Genomic DNA, 17,701 nt, shown 5'->3' on the forward strand with positions numbered 1-17,701 from the left:
AATTGAACCCGGGTCTACAGGCGCTGTGAGGCAGCAATGCTAACCACTGTGCCACTGTGCCACCGTGCCGCCCCGTCTTATGTTCCTGCCCCACAACCACCTGATGAAGAAGCAGCGCTCTGAAAGCTAGTGCTTCCAAATAAACCAGTTGGACTATAAGCTGGTGTTGTGTGATTTTTAACTTTGCCCTATTATCACATTATACTTTTAGCACAGCCGACACATTCTCTCCTACTCTCCTCACTTCTACAGCAACACCGGCTCCTCCTCGTCCTGGTAATAAGACTAAGTATGGCTGAGAGTGGGTGTTAAAACATGTAGTAACAACTTTGGGGGTGGATTAAAAAAAAACACACACACACATGCAAGGATGCAGTAGGGCTGGTAAATTAGTCTTGAGTCCTTGAGGTGCCCAAGCGGAAAGTGAGCTGCTGTTTCTTTCAGGTTGTGTGAAAGCATTGCAGGATCAAAACTGAGACGGAGATGTTGGCGTGGGAACACGCTGGGGCGTTAAAGAGACAGAGAACTTTCCCAGCAGAATTGGGATGCTCGGTCAGTGCAGAGGGGATCCCAGTGTGAGCAGGCAGCGCTGCCTGTTACTGTACTGAAGGGAAGTGCAGGTAAATCACTGCTTCGCCTTCCTTTGGCGGTTCTTTCTTCTTCATTTGTATTAAAAGTGGTGATTCGCGTCCCTATGTGTGTGTGTGCCTCTCTCAGTTCCTTAGTGCCACCCCCATTCCCCTGAGTTTCTTTCACTGGCAGGTCATGCCTGGTCTGTCTGTGCTCCCTAACTCTGTCCCATTCACAAGTTATTTCTCTCTCTGTGTCTCTGGTCCTGAGTGTATGACTCATTCCTGGTCCCTCTCTGTGCATTTTCAGGAATGACATTTGCTCACGTCTCAGTTGTCTCGGTGCCAAAACCCCAATCCATGGAATTTCCCAGCTTCTGACGTGCAGCCAACCTCGTACAGTAAATTACGCGGCTGTTATTTTTTTATTTTTAACTATTCCGCGTCTGGGCAATGCTACAAATCGCCGGGACGAAGCCAAGAATTTCAGGAACGTTCTCTCGAAAATCGCTGTTGAATCTTAAGACGGTGGTAAAGCCTTCTTTTTTACTGTTCCCCCCGCCCAAAAGGCTTCTGACAAAAGTTTCCAGTCAGCCAAGTACACGCAAGGGTTGTTAGAAAGAGGAAGCTCTCCACTAGCTGATCACCATGAGTTGGAACGCACGGACTGTGTCCCAGAAGGTAAGCAATTTAATTCAGTTTTCAACCTCAGGGATATTCGAGGTTGATCTGCTCTCCTGCATGGCATCATTTCCCAAATTTCGATTATTTGAACCCTGTCTCTGTGCTCTTGTGTTATGAATAAGTACACTGCCTAAAAAGTCAGCGTTTAACTTTAGCTGAGAGACGCAGATGTTTGGCTTTGAGATTTGTTTTAATGTGAGCTGCAGAATAATCAATAAAACGGACACTGACCAAGAAACTGTAAATGTCCGGGTGGCCACTGGTGGATGAGAAAGGTCTTTAACTCAAAAGAGTAAAAAATGAGGTCTGCAGATGCTGGAGATCACAGTTGAAAATGTGTTGCTGGTTAAAGCACAGCAGGTCAGGCAGCATCCAAGGAATAGGAAATTCAACATTTCGGGCATAAGCCCTTCATCAGGAAAGGCGAGAATATGGAGTTTGGTTCCACAGGGAGTAAATTTGGGATACCCTTACCGGACCTTTTGGGACATCAAAGCTAAGGTACGGCATGTCCAGTTGTATAGGTCAAAGTATTTATGAATAAAGTATATTTTTGAAATAAAAAAAAATCAAAGCTATGACAGAAACGTGGCTGGAGAATGGGAAGGACTGACAGCTCAGTGTTCCCATTTCCAAAAAGGATAGGAAGGGTGACAGAAGAGATGGGCGGGGGGGGGGGGGGGGGGAGTGGTGGACTTGATTAAGGAAAACAATTGCTGCTGTAATTAGAGAAGATAGTTCTCAGCAAAAAAAATCATCCAGTGAAAATATATGGGTTGAAATTAGAGATAAGGAAGGAGTGATCACCTTGTGGGAATCATATTCTCATCACCCCCCCACCCCAATAGTCAGAGGGAAATTGAGGGACAAATCTGTAGAGAGACCTCAGATGTATGTAAGGGTATTAGATTAGATTGCCTACAGTGGAAACAGGCCCTTCAGCCCAACCAGTCCATACCGACCCTCTGAAGAGTAACCCACCCAGACCCATTTCCCTCTGAACTAATGCACCTCACACTACAGGCAATTTAGCATGGCCAATTCACCTGACCTGCACGTCTTTGGACTGTGGGAGGAAACCAGAGCAAACCCACACAGACACTGGGAGATTGTGCAAACTCCACACAGACAATCACCTGAGGCTGGCATTGAACCTGGGTCCCTGGTGCTGTGAGGCAGCAGTGCTAACCACTGAGCCAGCGTGCCACCCCAATTTAAAAATATTTTTTCTCTATTTTTAAACACTGGTGTAGAATATTAAGTTTGAAATATTAAGTGATTTTAATTTTCCAAACATTGACTGGGACTGCCATACTGTTAACAGTTTGAATGGTGAAGATTTTGTTAAATGCATTCAAGAAAATTTTCTTTATCAATATTTCAATGTTCCTGCGAGAGATGGAGCAGAATGTTGGGTAATGAGGCAGGGTGAGTGACTGAAGTGAAAGTAGGGGAACACTTTGAGTCTAGTGACCATAATTCTATTTGTTTTAAAAGAATAAACTTTCCATAAATGCTTTTCATCAGAATAAGGCAAATGTTAATGGTATGAGACAAGTACTTTGAAAAGTTGGTTGGCGTAGACTGTTCACATGTAAAGGAATGTTTGATAAGTAGGAAACTACAAAAGGTATTGAGAGATCAGAGACATAATGTTCTTGTTAGAGTGAAAGGTAAGGATTAGGGAACAATGGATGAATAAAGATTTTGAGAACCTAGTCAAGAATAAAACAAAATTCATAGGTTAGATACAAACAACTGGGTTCCAATGAATCTCTTGAAAAGAATAAAGAGTGTAAGGGCATTCTTAAGATCAGGAAAGCAAAGAGAGGATATGAGATCGCCTTTGCAGATAACGTTAAGGATAATCCAAAGAGATTCTACAAATACATTAAGAGTAAGTGGGTGACTAGAGAGAGTGTAGGCCCCCTTAAAGATCAAAGAGGTTGTCTTTGTGTGGAACCTTTGTGTGGAGATGGCACAAATATTTCATGTCAGTTTTTACTGTGGAGAAAGACATGGAGGCTAGAGAATGCAGGGAAATAAATATTGTTGTTTTGAAAACAGTTCACATTACAGAGGCCTCAGAAGCGATAAAAGAGGAAGTAAGGCAAGACGATTGATAAAGACAGAGTGGTGGATGTTGTTTACTTGGACTTTAGTAAAGCCTTTGACAAGGTTCTGCATAGACTAATTAGTAAAATTAGATCACATGGCATTCAGGGTGAGCTTACCAATTGGATACAAAATTGGCTTAACAGCAGGAGACAGAGAGAGGTGATGGAGGGTTGTTTTTCAGACTGGAGGCTGGTTACTAGCGGTTTTCCACAGGGATTGTGTTGGATCCACTTTTGTTTATCATTTATACAAATTATTTAGATGAGAATATAGAAGGCATGGTTAGTAAGTTTATGGATGACACCAAAATTGTTGATCTGGTGGACAATGAAGAAGGATATCTAAAATCTTGCTCAATCAGGTCCATGGGCTGAGTAATGGCAGATGGAGCTTAATTTCAATAAATACGAGATATCGCATTTTGGTAAAGCAAACACTTGCAGGGCTTATCCAATTAAAAGTAGATCCCTGGATATTATTGTAGAACAGAGAGACCTAGGGGCTCAGGTACATAATTCTTTGAGGTTTGTGTCACATATAGACAGAGTGGTTAGGGAGGTGTTTAGCACGCTTGCCTTCATTTCTCAGACCTTTGAGTAGAGGTGTTGGGACGTCATGTTGAAATTGCACAGTACATTGGTGAGGCCTCTTCTGGAGTACTGTGTCCAGTTCTGGTTGCTCTGTTATAGGAAGGATATTATTAAACTGGAGAGGGTTCAGAGAGGACCAACCAGGATTCTGCCAGGATCGAGGGTTTAAGTTATTAGGAGAGACTGGATAGACCAGGACTTTATTCACTGGAGTGTAAGAGGTTGAGGGGTGATCTTATAGAGGTTCATAAAATCGTGAGGGATATAGATAAGGTGCATGGTAGATATAATTTCCCTAGGGTGGGGGTTTTCAAGACTAGCGACTATTTCAAGACTATTTTTAAGGGGAGAAGAGAAAGGTTTGAAAAAAGGCATAAAGGGCAACTTTTTTACACAGAGAGAGTGGTTCACGTTTGGAACAAACTTCCAGAGGATGTAGTGGATGTGGGTACAATTACAAAATTTAAGAGACATTTGGATAAGTACATGGATAGGAAAGGTTTGGAGGGATACACATGCAGGTAGAGCTAGTTTAGTTTGGGATTATGATCAACATGGACTGGTTGGACCGAAGGGTCTGTTTCCGTGCTGGATGACTGTATGAACCGTCTCTGTGCTTTGGAGTTATGAACAAGTGCTTTGACTAAAAGTTAGCATTCCAATTTAGCAAATAAAAGCAGTAACAGTGCACGCAGAGTTAGTGCAAATGTTTGTTTTAAGCTAGAGACTATTAAACAAAATGAATACTAACCTGCAAACTGTACATAATAGTATCTTATAAGTGCCTCAGGGTGTTCCGAAGAAAGGCCTTTCACTCAAAGAGAAGGCGAGGAATGTGGTGTTTGGTTCCACAGGGAGTGAAGCTATTGTGGCTAAAGTCATACCAGTTCATTGGGGTGCTCTTTCATTAGTGAGAGATGGCTGGTGGTGGTTTAAACTGACGGTCCCCATGCCTCAGGTGAGGGTAGAGGCTGAGGAGACATGTCTTTTGCAGCAAACTCAGCTGATGCAGGAATTGAACCCACGCTGTCAGTGATCATTCTGCTAACCAGTCAACAGAGCTCACAGAGAGCTGCAAGGCACAGCATGGTTAGAGACAATAAAGTAGACCAACATGAGGCTGGGAGAACACAGCAAGCCAGGCAGCATCAAGTAGGGGAGAAGGCAACATTTCGGGTGTGACCCTTCTTCAGAACTGTCTTGAAGAAGTGTTATAACCAAAACGTCGACCTCTCCATCTCCTGATGCTGCCTGGCTTGCTGTGTTCCTCCAGCCTCCTGTCTGTCCCTCCTGAGGCTGCCTGGCTTGCTGTGTTCTCCCAGCCTCCTGCCTGTCCCTCCTGATGCTGCCTGGCTTGCTGTGTTCCTCCAGCCTCCTGCCTGTCCCTCCTGATGCTGCCTGGCTTGCTGTGTTCTCCCAGCCTCCTGCCTGTCCCTCCTGATGCTGCCTGGCTTGCTGTGTTCCCCCTGCTTCCTGCCTGTCCCTCCTGATGCTGCCTGGCTTGCTGTGTTCCCCCAGCCTCCTGCCTGTCCCTCCTGATGCTGCCTGGCTTGCTGTGTTCCTCCAGCCTCCTGCCTGTCCGTCCTGATGCTGCCTGGCTTGCTGTGTTCTTCCAACCTCCTGCCTGTCTGCAGTGCATAGCTTGGCCTCCTTTAAGGGCAAGGAGAGATCCCCACCAACAGGAGGAAGGAACAAAAAGATACACTTCTTAAGGTGCATTGGAGAAAGAAGAGAGAAGGGTAGAGTAGAGCATTGAAACCTGCATGGACCAAATGGGCTGAAACCTTGCTTTTGAGCTGTATGTTTACTGTATCTTGATGTAACGCTCCGATTCGGGGATATGGCCAAAGACAGCTATGTAGACTTAGGCCACAGATTAACCATGATCTCACTGAGGGGCTAAATGGATGGATCCTGTTTCTGACATTAATTTATTCCTCTTGGAGGCTGTAAAATGAACCCTTATTTTTATCTCCACCTTTATTAACGCGTTAAGTTGATGCAGAGCACAGCGAGAAGATGTGGACCTTTCACAAGGCCGGTGCTGTCAGAGTCCCTCAGGCCCCGGGACAGAAATGCAACCACCTGTCCGCGTGTAGGCAAGCGTGGCCCAGAAAGATCCCACCAGCAGGCGGGTTAATGTAGTCGGGTTGATTTGGCTGAGTTGGTGGTCAGATCACTTGCCGTTTCTATGGGAGGGCTGGTTGCTCAATCGCTGACCTTTCGTTCAAGCAGTAGGCTGCTGTGAACACTGGGCAGCCAGGATGGAAAAGAGAAACAGAACCATAGAATCCTTACAGTGTGGAAACAGGCCCTTCGGCCCAACAAGTCCACACTGACCCTCTGAAGAGTAACCCACCCAGACCCATTCCCCCTACCCTGTTACACTGTTTTTGCCTCACTGCTCCAGGGACCCGGTTTCAATTCCCGCCTCAGGCAACTGTCTGTGTGGAGTTTGCACATTCTCCCCGTGTCTGCGTGGGTTTCCTCCGGGTGCTCCGGTTTCCTCCCACAGTCCAAAGATGTGCAGGTCAGGTGAATTGGCTATGCTAAATTGCCCATAGTGTAGGTTATTAGTCAGGGGTAAATGTAGGTGAATGGGTCTGGGTGGGTTTCGCTTTGGAGGGTCAGTATGGACTTGTTGGGCTGAAGGGCCTGTTTCCACACTGTAGGAATTCTTTAAAAAATGCACCGACTAATGCACCTATCCTACACATCCATGGACTCTGTGGACAATTGAGCATGGCCAATCCACCCTAACCTGCACCTCTTTGGATTATGGGAGAAAACCGGAGCACCTGGAGGAAACCTGTGCAGACACGGGGAGAATGTGCAAACTCCGCACAGGCAGTCGCCTGCGGCTGGAATCGAACCCAGGGTGCTGTGAGTCACAGTGCCGTCTCAAAATTAAATTAAACAAATAAAATAAGAGTGCACCCGGAGTTAGTGCACACAGTTTTGAGATTTTGCTTTCATACATGAGTCTGCAAGGGTAAGGGTCATTTCAGCAGTCCCGATTAGAGTGGTGCTGGAAAAGCACAGCAGGTCAGGCAGCATCCGAGGAGCAGGAAAATCGACGTTTCGGGCAAAAGCCCTTCATCAGGAAGGGCCATTTCAGCGGTGTGTCAGGAGCAGAATCGAAGTCTGAATAGGACTGGCGGTATTTTACACAGCAAGGTCCCATGGACTCATGGGAGCGGGTTCCATGTTTTTTTGGGGAGGGGCTTGCCATTTTCCTGATTATTCCGGGCTGCAGACAATGAGACACCTATGCAAGAGTGGGAAAGTCGAGCCGGTTCTTTCTCCCGGATTGCAACCTGCAGGTGGCAGAGTCTGGAAAACCGTCCTATCTTCGGGAGAGATAGAAAGCAAGCTGGTCACTCACCATCCCCCATGTTACACAAGCCCGCAAAATTACAATGGGCGTGTCTGGGTGCAACAACAACTTGCATTTCATGGCCACCGAATGTCTCTAACAATGCATGACGGCCGATGAAGCTCACTATTATCATGGTAGAAAATGCCAATTTCGACACAGTTAAACATCACACAACACTAGTCTAACAGGTTAATTTTGCTCCAAAAGTTAGTGCTTCCAAATAAACTGCTTGAAATACAACTCGGTGTTGTGTGATTTTTTTAACTTTGTCCATCCCAGTCCAACACCGGCACCTCATCATCAATTTGCCACAAGTAACAGTGTGGTGGGGCAGGTGGAAGTAAACATTGGCCAAGTCATAGAATCCCCACACTGCAGACAGAGGCCACTCAGCCCATCAAGTCTGCACTGACTCTCTAAAGAACAACCCACCATTCCCCACCCATAATCCCCAGCATTGGCCTTGGCTAACCCACCTACAGGAGAAAGTGAGGTCTGCAGGTGCTGGAGATCAGAGCTGAAAATGTGTTGCTGGAAAAGCGCAGCAGGTCAGGCAGCATCCAAGGAACAGGAGAATCGATGTTTCAGGCATAAGCCCTTCTTCAGGAATCAAGGATTCCTGAAGAAGGGCTTATGCCCGAAACGTCGAATCTCCTGTTCCTTGGATGCTGCCTGACCTGCTGTGCTTTTCCACTAACCCACCTACACACAACAGGGCAATTTAGCACAGCCAGTCTGCCTAACCCACACATCGTTGGATTGTGGGTGGAAACCAGACCATCCACAGGAAACCCACACAGATTCAGGGAGAAAGTGCTAACTTGTCTGAGGCTGGAATCAAACCTGGGTCCCTGGCAATGGAAAGCAGCAGTGCTAACCACTGAGCCACCATGCCATTGTCAGCGCTACCTTGCCTTTCTTCAAATAGTACCCAGGGATCTTTAACAGCCAGATGAAGAGGCAGGCCACAGTTTAATATCTCAACCACAAACCAGCCCCACCAATAGTGAGTGATGCGCTGTATCATAGAACCTGGATTGTAGAGCTTTAGCCCTGGAGTAGAACCTGATGCAGAGACTCATGGACATTGTGTCAAGATAATTGAAGAATAAACAACGTGCAAATCTTGGGAGCAACATTGCTTCTACTGTCCAGGTGTCATTTATTGATAGAAGCATTTAATATTTAACTATAAAGAAGGTTAATCTTTACCACACTGTAAATGGTGCAATTTGATTAGATTCCCCACAGTATGAGAACAGACCCTTCGGCCCAACAAGTCCACACCGACCCTCCAAGACCCTAACTAGTGCACCAAATACTATGGGCAATTTAGCATGGCCAATTCACCTAACCTGCACATCTTTGGATTGTGGGAGGAAACCCACGCAAACACGGGGAGAATGTACAAACTCCACACAGACAGTTGCCTGAGGCTGGAATCAAACCTGAGGCATTGGTGCTGTGAGGCAGCAGTGCTAACCACTGAGCCACCGTGCTACCCAATAAAATGCAATCTGGAATTAGGAGTCTAATTGTTGGGAAAACCCCATCTGGTTCACTAATGCCCTTGGGGGAAGGAAACTGCCATCCTTACATATGATACAGCAATGTATATTAATGATCTGGATGAAGGGACTGGGGGCATTCTAGAAAAGTTTACCGAAGATACGAAGTTAAGTGGACAGCAGGTAGTACTGAGGAAGTGGGGAGGCTGCAGAAGGATCTAGACAGTTTGGGAGAGTGGTCCAGGAAATGGCTGATGGAATTCAACGTGAGCAAATGCGAGGTCTTGCACTTTGGCAAAAAGAATAAAAGCATAGACTACTTTCTAAACGGTGAGAAAATTCGTAAAGCTAAAGTCGAGATTCTCTGAAGGTAAACATGCAGGTCGAGTCCGTGATTAAGAAAGCGAATGCAATGTTGTCATTTATCTCAAGAGGGTTGGAATATAAAAGCAGCGATGTGCTACTGAGACTTTATAAAGCTCTGGTTAGGCCCCATTTGGAGTACTGTGTCCAGTTTTGGTCCCCACACCTCAGGAAGGACATACTGGTACTGGAGCGTGTCCAGCGTAGATTCACACAGATGATCCCTGGAATGGTTGGTCTAACATACGAGGAACGGCTGAGGATCCTGGGATTGTATTCATTGGAGTTTAGAAGTTTAAGGGGAGATTTAATAGAAACTTACAAGATAATACATGGCTTGGAAAGGGTGGATACTAGGAAATTGTTTCCGTTAGGCGAGGAGACTAGGACCCGTGGACACAGCCTTAGAATTAGAGGGGGTCAATTCAGAACAGAAATGCGGAGACATTTCTTCAGCCAGAGAGTGATGGGCCTGTGGAATTAATTGCCGCAGAGTGCAGTGGAGGCCGGGACGCTAAATGTCTTCAAGGCAGAGATTGATAAATTCTTGATGTCACAAAGAATTAAGGGCTATGGGGAGAACGCTGGTAAATGGAGTTGAAATGCCCATCAGCCATGAATGAATGGCAGAGTGGACTCATTGGGCCGAATGGCCTTATTTCCACTCCTATATCTTATGGTCTTAATGTGATTGACTCGTGGTAATTAGGAATGTGCAATAAACGCTGGCCAAGCTAATGATACCCTGATCCTGTGGATGAATAGGAAAGAGATTTGAGTACAGGAGATCCTGCTTCAGTTAGACCATACTTGCAGTTTTGGTCTCTCACAGAAAATAAATTATTGCCATGCAGAGAGTGTATCAAAAGTTCATCAGACTTGTTCCTCGGATGGCCACACTGTCCTTTGAAGGGAGTTTGGACAAATGGGATCCAAATTCTCTGGAGCTTCAAAGGTCAAGAGGAAATCTCATTGAAACCTACAAAATATGTCTAGACAGGATAGATGTAGGTAAGGCTGGTGGATCCCACTAATGGATAAGGTGGTCACAGGTGGATAAAGTGGTCACTGGTGGATAAGGTGATCACTGGTGGATAAAGTGGTTACAGGTGGGTAAGGTGGTTACTGGTGGATAAGGTGGTCACAGGTGGATAAGGTGGTCACTGGTGGATAAAGCGGTCAAGAAGGCACACAGCGCGCTTGCGTTCCTCAGCCTGACCATTGAATATAAAAGTTGGCAAGTTATGTTACAGCTGTAAAAAAGTTTACTTCAGCCACATTTGGAATATTACCTGCAATTCTGGCCGTCACACTTGCAGAAGGACGTGGATGCTTTGGAGAGGGTGCAGAGAAGGTTTACCAGGATGTTGCTTGGTTTGGAGGGTTTTAGTTATGAGGAGAGGTTGGATAAACTCGGATTTGTTTTCACTGGAAAGACGGAGGCTGAGGGGCAACCTGATAGAGGTTTACAAAATGATGAGAGACAGAGATAGGGTGGATAGTTAGAGGCCTTTTCCCAGGATAGGAAGGTCAACTACAAGAGGGTACAGGTTCAAGGTGAGATGGGGAAGGTTTAGGGGAGAAGTGCGGGGAAAATCTTTCACACAGAAGGTGGTGGGTGCCTGGAACACACTGCCAATGGAGGTATTGGAAGCAGGTATGTACACAACGTTTAAGGTGTATCTTGATCGATACATGAAGGGGAGGTGAATAGAGGGACAAAGACCACCTCCAGGCAATAAGTAGCAGGTTTAACTAAGGATTAGAAATCGGTGCAGGCTTGGTGTGCTGAAGGGCCAGTTCCTGTGCTGAAAACCAAGGGCACAATTAAAAAACAAAAGGGATGCCACTTCGGACCAAGAAAAGGAGAAATTCTTTTACTTAGAGAGTGTGTGTTCTCTACCATAGAGTGTGTGGAGGTTCAGTCTATGAGTCTGCTTAAGGTAGACCTTGATAAATTGCTGGTTATCAGTTGGTATAAAGGTTTTTGGGGATAGAGTGAGTCAAAGTATTGAAGCGTTCAATGAACTATGATCATACTGAATGGTGGGGCAGGCTCAGTGGACTGAATGGCCTACTCCTGTTTTGAGGATATATGAACATCTCTTGTTGCACACACCTCGATGTCGGACACAATTGCCAAGAAGCAGCCTTGTGGACGTGGCAGGATCCGACAAAGTGAAGACCATCCCTAAAATAGCTTCACAGTATCCCATCACCAAATCACCCTTTATTGACACTGACCCAGCTCCCTCAGAGCCAGCTCTCAGAGTGAACAGAACCTCTGACACTCCTGTTTATACCTGTCAGCCAGGGCTCCCTGATTGGACCAGATTACAGCCTCAGTCAGGGAACTTGTATTCTATGAGGTCTGATTGGCTGACCTCACTGTGCAGAGCTTCTGGAATCACGCCTCCATAACCATTTTTATAATGTCCAGAAATTCAGGGCACACTGTTTTCTCCTGGTGGCTGGACAGTGGTTGTTGAGAGTTACAGGTTAACACCACGAACATCACTGTCAAAGCCACCAGTCATTGCTCCTGAGAAGGTGGGGGTGAATCATTGCACTCTTGTCCAGATACAGCTACCATGCTATTGGTGTCGGAGGTCCGGGAATTAGAACTATGGTAGGGAAGGAAGAGCATTATATTTCCACGTCAGGATGTTGGGGGGTTCCCATGTATCGGCCGCCCTTTAAGATGGTAACATTTCCAATTTTGGAAGGTGCTGACAAAGAAGTCTTGATAAGTAGCTACAATGCTACTTACTGTAGTTTGTACACCCTGTTCCCACTGCAGTGATAGAGGGAACACATGTTAGAAGTGCTGGATGGGTGTATATCAAACAATGTGTTTGCCCTGGATGGAGTTGAGCTTCTTAAGTGTTGTTGGAGTTGCACCCAACTAAGAAAGTAAGGAGCATCCTTTTTGTAGATAGTAAACAGGCAACTGAGAGTCAGGAGGCCATTACTCGCTGTGGGATTCCTAGCCTTTGACCTGCTTTTCCTGAGTCATGGAATCATACAGCACAGGAACAGATCTTTTGGTCCAACCTGAACATGCCAAACATAATTCCAAGCTGAACCTGCATGTGCTTGACCCATATCCCTCCAAACATTTCTTATCCATGTACTTATCCAAATGCCTTTTAAACATTGTAACCGTACCTATGTCCAACACTTCCTCAGGTAGTTCATTCCACACGCAAACCACCCTCTGTATAAAAACCTTCACCCTTTGTGTCTTTTATAAATCTCTCTCCTCTCACCTTAAAAATATCCTCTAGTTTTGAAATCCCCCACCATAGAGAAAAGACATCTACCCTACCTCTACCCCTCATGATTTTTATAAACCTCTATAAGGTCGCCCCTCTTTGTGTTGGGGCAGGCACATGAAAAGAATAAGAGAATAAGAGGCGTGGGTTTGAATCCCACCGCTGCCATTTCTGCTGATCAACTCTAACGCTGCAGCACGCTAAAATGCTGTGTTGAGCACCGCTGTATTTATAAAAAAGGTATTCCTGATGAAGGGCTATTGCCCGAACCGTCAATTTTACTGCTCCTCGGATGCTGCCTGAACTGCTGTGCTTTTCCAGCACCACTCTAATCTAGACTCTGGTCTCCATTATCTGCAGTCATTGTTTTTACCTACGTGAAAGGAATAAGGGGAAGTTTGGGTGAACAAAAATTTGGTTTTGTTGTTTCAGTAATATAACACTCAGTACAGACTCCTCTAGATAGGAGATAATCGCTTAGAAACACTTTGTTTAAAAAGCACCATTTTAACTATGTCATGAGACAACAGTAAACGTCAAGATTTCAGATAATGGGTCAATAAGGATTGTGGCACAAAGATTCAAGAGTAGTAAATGTTAAACCGAGAGTGTCAGAACTGGAATAGCATTCATGTTGGATTAATGCCAGTTTCCAGTGGGATGATATCATAATTGACTCATTAATCCCTCCCACTTCCTGCGGTCCACTTACTTGGAAGTCAAAACCAACAGTGCGCTGTGGGTAAAAATGCATGATGTCGCTTTCAACTCCTCCCTCCAGATAAAGATATCTCTCTCTAGCAAACATGTGTCAATGGGTTAGTTGCAGTAGACCTTTGAGAGAAGCAGTGCCTCAGAATCCACTTTGGAGACTGGAACTTCTCCTGCCCCCGTTCAGAGTGACAGGAATGGTAAGGATAGCGACCTTCCTATGTTTGTGTATGTGAAGCTGGGGATGATGCGACAATTTTAAATGTGTTCGGGATGGGGGAGGGAAGTGGTTTCGGATTCTTGTGTTAACATACTGTAACTCCCATTATCCTGGTCAATGCTGTGCCCCATTGTCCCACTGGAGAGTCCCCTTTGAAACCTCTTTATGAAGGCAAGGTGGATGCAAAACCCCTTGATGGAATGACTTTCAGTCCATTCAATTCTTCCAAGAGTTACCATGAAGGGCTCTCCTTCTTAAACCCTTTCCTTGGTAACTGATGTATGGTGACCCTCAGGTAAAATGCCACCAGCCATCTTCCTGCATACTGAAAGAGCAGCTCTCTGGTCTGACAACACTATAATGACCTTACCTTTAATCTAAATCCCCATCCAAGCAATATCTGCATGGAAATTGTAATCTGGAAGACATCTCAGGAGGAAGAGAGGAATAGATGGGGGTCAAATTAAAAGGAGTGAGATGTAAGAAGGTGGGTGGAGGCTGCATAAACTTTTTGGGCCACATAGCTTGTGAAATTTTCAACATTCTTCATTATTTGATGTCTATTATCTATTTGACTCTTACTGTGGGGTGATTAACATCAACTTTGGAACTGTAAGACCCTTCAAGACGAAACGAGAAGGTAATTCCTAACTAACCTATTGGGACACACTTCTGGAGCAGGTTATTACTTGAATTCAGGACTCCTGGTTCAGAGATAAAGACATTACCACAAACCAAAGGGGGATGTTGCCCTTAGCAACCGGCTCAAAGATATTCTGTCCCTCTTCTGGAGTAGGTGGGACTTGAACCCTTGAACGTAGGTGAGCAGTAGGTCACTACCACTGTGCCACAAGAGCTCATAGTAGCTAACATTTTAATTGTTTTTGACTTTAAATTAAGTAGCTGCCCTTAAATTAAGCGATCCTCAAGGCATTAGCTTGGACTGTAGGCCCAGTGACCTTAACACAACACCACCACCTCCCCCAGGTTAGGGCTAAGACAGAATAGGTCCAGAGTTGATTGAGAATGGATGATTGGGCTTTGGAGTTTTGACACCAAACAGTATGAAGTGCTGCTTCATGTCTCCTCTTAACTCCGTTTTGATTTAGTCCCCTGCCTATCTGCCTCCCTCTCTCTCACCTTTGATGCTGTGCATTGCCTTTAATGTAAATGGATTGAGTGAGAAACACGGTTAATTTCCTGGAAATACTGGTTATTCAATGAAATTTGCCGTAGGGGTGATTTGGTGACGCGGAAAACAAATATTGGAGCACTTCAGGATATTGAAAAGAAAAGGTGGTGAGGTGGTAGTGTCTGAACCAGGAGTTCAGAGTTTGCCTGAAGTGTGCCTGTGAATGTTGCTTTTTGTTTACAAAAAAATGAATTATGAAATACCGTGTTGTTCAGAAGCTGTCCTGGAGCAGAGGCCTAATAATGACGCGTCTGAGCAATTTGATTGGAAAATGTCTCCTGCTGGAAGTGCCAGAATAAGCAAGATCCCAAATCAAAAGGATTTCTGGAAAGACATTACGGGTGTGTTTGGAGTATAGAGTCATAAAGATATACAACATGGAAATAGACCCTTCAGTCCAACCTGTCCATGCCGACCAGATATCCCACCCCAATCTAGTCCCACCTGCCAGCACCTGGCCCATATCCCTCTAAACCCTTCCTATTCATATACGCATCCAAATGCCTCTTAAATGTTGCAATTGTACCAGCCTCCACCACATCCTCTGGCAGCTCATTCCAGACACGTACCACCCTCTGTGTGAAAAAGCTTTCCCTCAGGTCTCTTTTATATCTTGCTGAAAATGTGTTGCTGGAAAAGCGCAGCAGGTCAGGCAGCATCCAAGGAACAGGAAATTTGACGTTTTGGGCAAAAGCTCTTCCTGAAGAAGGGCTTATGCCCGAAACGTTGAATTTCCTGTTCCTTGGATGCTGCCTGACCTGCTGCGCTTTTCCAGCAACACATTTTCAGCTCTGATCTCCAGCATCTGCAGACCTCACTATCTCCTCTTTTATATCTTGCCCCTCTCACCCTAAACCTATGCCCTCTAGTTCTGGACTCTCCGACCCCAGGGAAAAGACTTTGTCTATTTATCCTATCCATGCCCCTCATGATTTTATAAACCTCTATAAGGTCACCCCTCAGCCTCCGACACTCCAGGGAAAACAGCCCCAGCCTGTTCAGCCTCTCCCTATAGCATAAATTGAGAAACGGCAGCATTTTAAAAATAAAGCTTTATTCTTGTGATAGAGTCACAATGCCTTTCCCTCTGGGCTAGGAGGCCAGAGTTCAGATTTCACTTGCTCCAGGAAGGTATGCAGTCACACGTCAGAACAAGTTAATTTATGGTTTCTTAGGAAGAGCTGTAATCCTGTCCAGGCAACGTGCCAAGGACAGGGGCTGGTAATTCCCACATGCCTGCTTCTTTTCCTTAGCTACGTTCATTCCCCGCTGTCCTTGCCAGAGCGCATGCACCAACACTCTCAATATCTTTCCAAAAAACATACAGTCATAGAGATGTACAGCACGGAAACAGACCCTACAGTCCATCTCATCCATGCTGGCCAAATATCCTAAATTAATCTAGTCCCATTTGCCGGCATTTGGCCCATATCCCTCCAAACCTTTCCTATTCATATACCCATCCAGATGCCTTTTAGAGGCTGTAATTGTACCAGCCTCCACCACTTCCTCTGGCAGCTCATACCATCCACGCACCACCCTGTGGGTGAAAAAGCTGCCCTTTTGGTCCATTTTAAATTTTTCCCCTCTCACCTTAAAAAAAATTATATTCAAATTCCCCTCTCTCTCCTCTGATGGGATCTGAACCCCAGGCCCACAATAATATTACCCGGATTAACAGGCCAGTGGTAATGGGCACCACGGGGTCTGGAGTGCGTTCCCACCCTGTTTGCAATGCAGAGTGATGCCAACAGCTGGGGTTCAATTCCTACGCTGTCCCTGCTACCACGAAAGAGCCTCCTTTTCGATCTCTGGCCTCACTTGAGGCATGGTGACCCTCACATTAAGCCACTACCTGTCATCTCTCTCTAATGAAAAAGTAGCCCTACAATCTCGTCAGAGTGTAATGGGTTTACCTTCACCTCACCAAAAGTCAACAGACTTTCCAGTGTTGGTTTGTATATCGCCTCAGGTTTTCCAGTTCAATGAGTGAAAAGGTAACAAATGGTGACCTCTCACAAATCACATTATATAAGAAAAAAACGGTTGTCTAATTTTATGGAATAAGTGACAAAAATCTCACAACATTAGGTGGTTTGGATTGTCACATCTTTGTTATCCATGTCTTCGCACAGGCTCATGGTGTCAGGGGTGCCTGTACATTTTGAGGTAAATTTTGAAGGAGATTGCCATTAGAAGTCTAGGAAGTCCCTGCATGACTATTGGTGATTCATCAATACATGGATGTAACCCCTCATTTGCATAACCATTGAAGCTTGAGTTTAGAAATGTCAATAAAGCACAGGGAAACCTGACTAACACTCATTTGTTTATCCAAGTTATGAATAGCTGAACTTTGTACTTAGTTCCAACAAATAGCAACATGGCTCAGTCCTATCACTATCTACTCTTACTGCTATCCCAACTACCCTTTCCAGCCTTCCCAACCTGTCCCAAATGTGATCCATAACCAAATACGGGGAGGCATGTTTTTTTTCCAGCCTGTTATTAGCAGCAAAGGGAGAATTGAAATGTAGGTCCATTTTATGCCTTTGTTATAGCTTTAACATTATAGAATGATTAAGATTATTTTAATTACAAGCTAAGAATAGTGAAAACAACTTAAAGACTCGCATTTACATCAAGCCTTTCTCGACTTTAGAACGTTCCGAAGTGATTCGTAACAAATTAAGAATGTTTTAAACCTCAATGGCTGCCGTTATGTGAGGAAACAAGGCCAACGTTTCATAAAATCATACACAGAAGTAGGCCATTCAGCCCATCAATGAGATCATTCACCATTCAATGAGATCATGGCTGATGTGATCCACCTCAACTTCACTTTACTGCATTTTCCCAGGAGCCCTTGATTCCTTCCCTGATTAAGAATCTGCCTGAGCCTTGCATTTACTTAATGACCCAGCCTTGCCAGCTCTCAGTGATGAAGAATTACTCTGATTCATTCTACCCTGAGAGAAGGAATTCCTCCTCATTGTTGTCCCAAATGAGTGACCCTATTGTTCTGAGATTATGCCCTGTGATCCTGGACTCTCCCACAAGAGTAAAACAGCTGTTAAGTTGCCTGAGAATCT

At 45.1% G+C, this 17,701-nt stretch overlaps 1 protein-coding gene across 3 annotated transcripts in view; it reads left to right on the plus strand.

Annotated features, from left to right (window-relative positions):
- The first annotated feature begins 472 nt into the window (after positions 1 to 472).
- Positions 473 to 17,701, plus strand: part of LOC132831434 (cytokine receptor common subunit beta-like) — a 68,190-nt gene continuing 50,961 nt past the window's right edge. The window contains exons 1-2 of one of the 3 annotated variants that reach the window (XM_060849582.1): positions 473 to 620; positions 880 to 1,250. The gene's annotated coding sequence lies outside the window, so the exon portion shown is untranslated. Of the gene's footprint in view, positions 621 to 879; positions 1,251 to 1,710; positions 1,755 to 13,278; positions 13,398 to 17,701 lie in introns of those variants that run through there. The other 2 variants (XM_060849584.1, XM_060849583.1) reach the window with 2 other exon arrangements.

Source organism: Hemiscyllium ocellatum, chromosome 33 (genome assembly GCF_020745735.1).
Source record: "Hemiscyllium ocellatum isolate sHemOce1 chromosome 33, sHemOce1.pat.X.cur, whole genome shotgun sequence".
Classification (NCBI taxonomy): Eukaryota; Metazoa; Chordata; class Chondrichthyes; order Orectolobiformes; family Hemiscylliidae; genus Hemiscyllium; species Hemiscyllium ocellatum.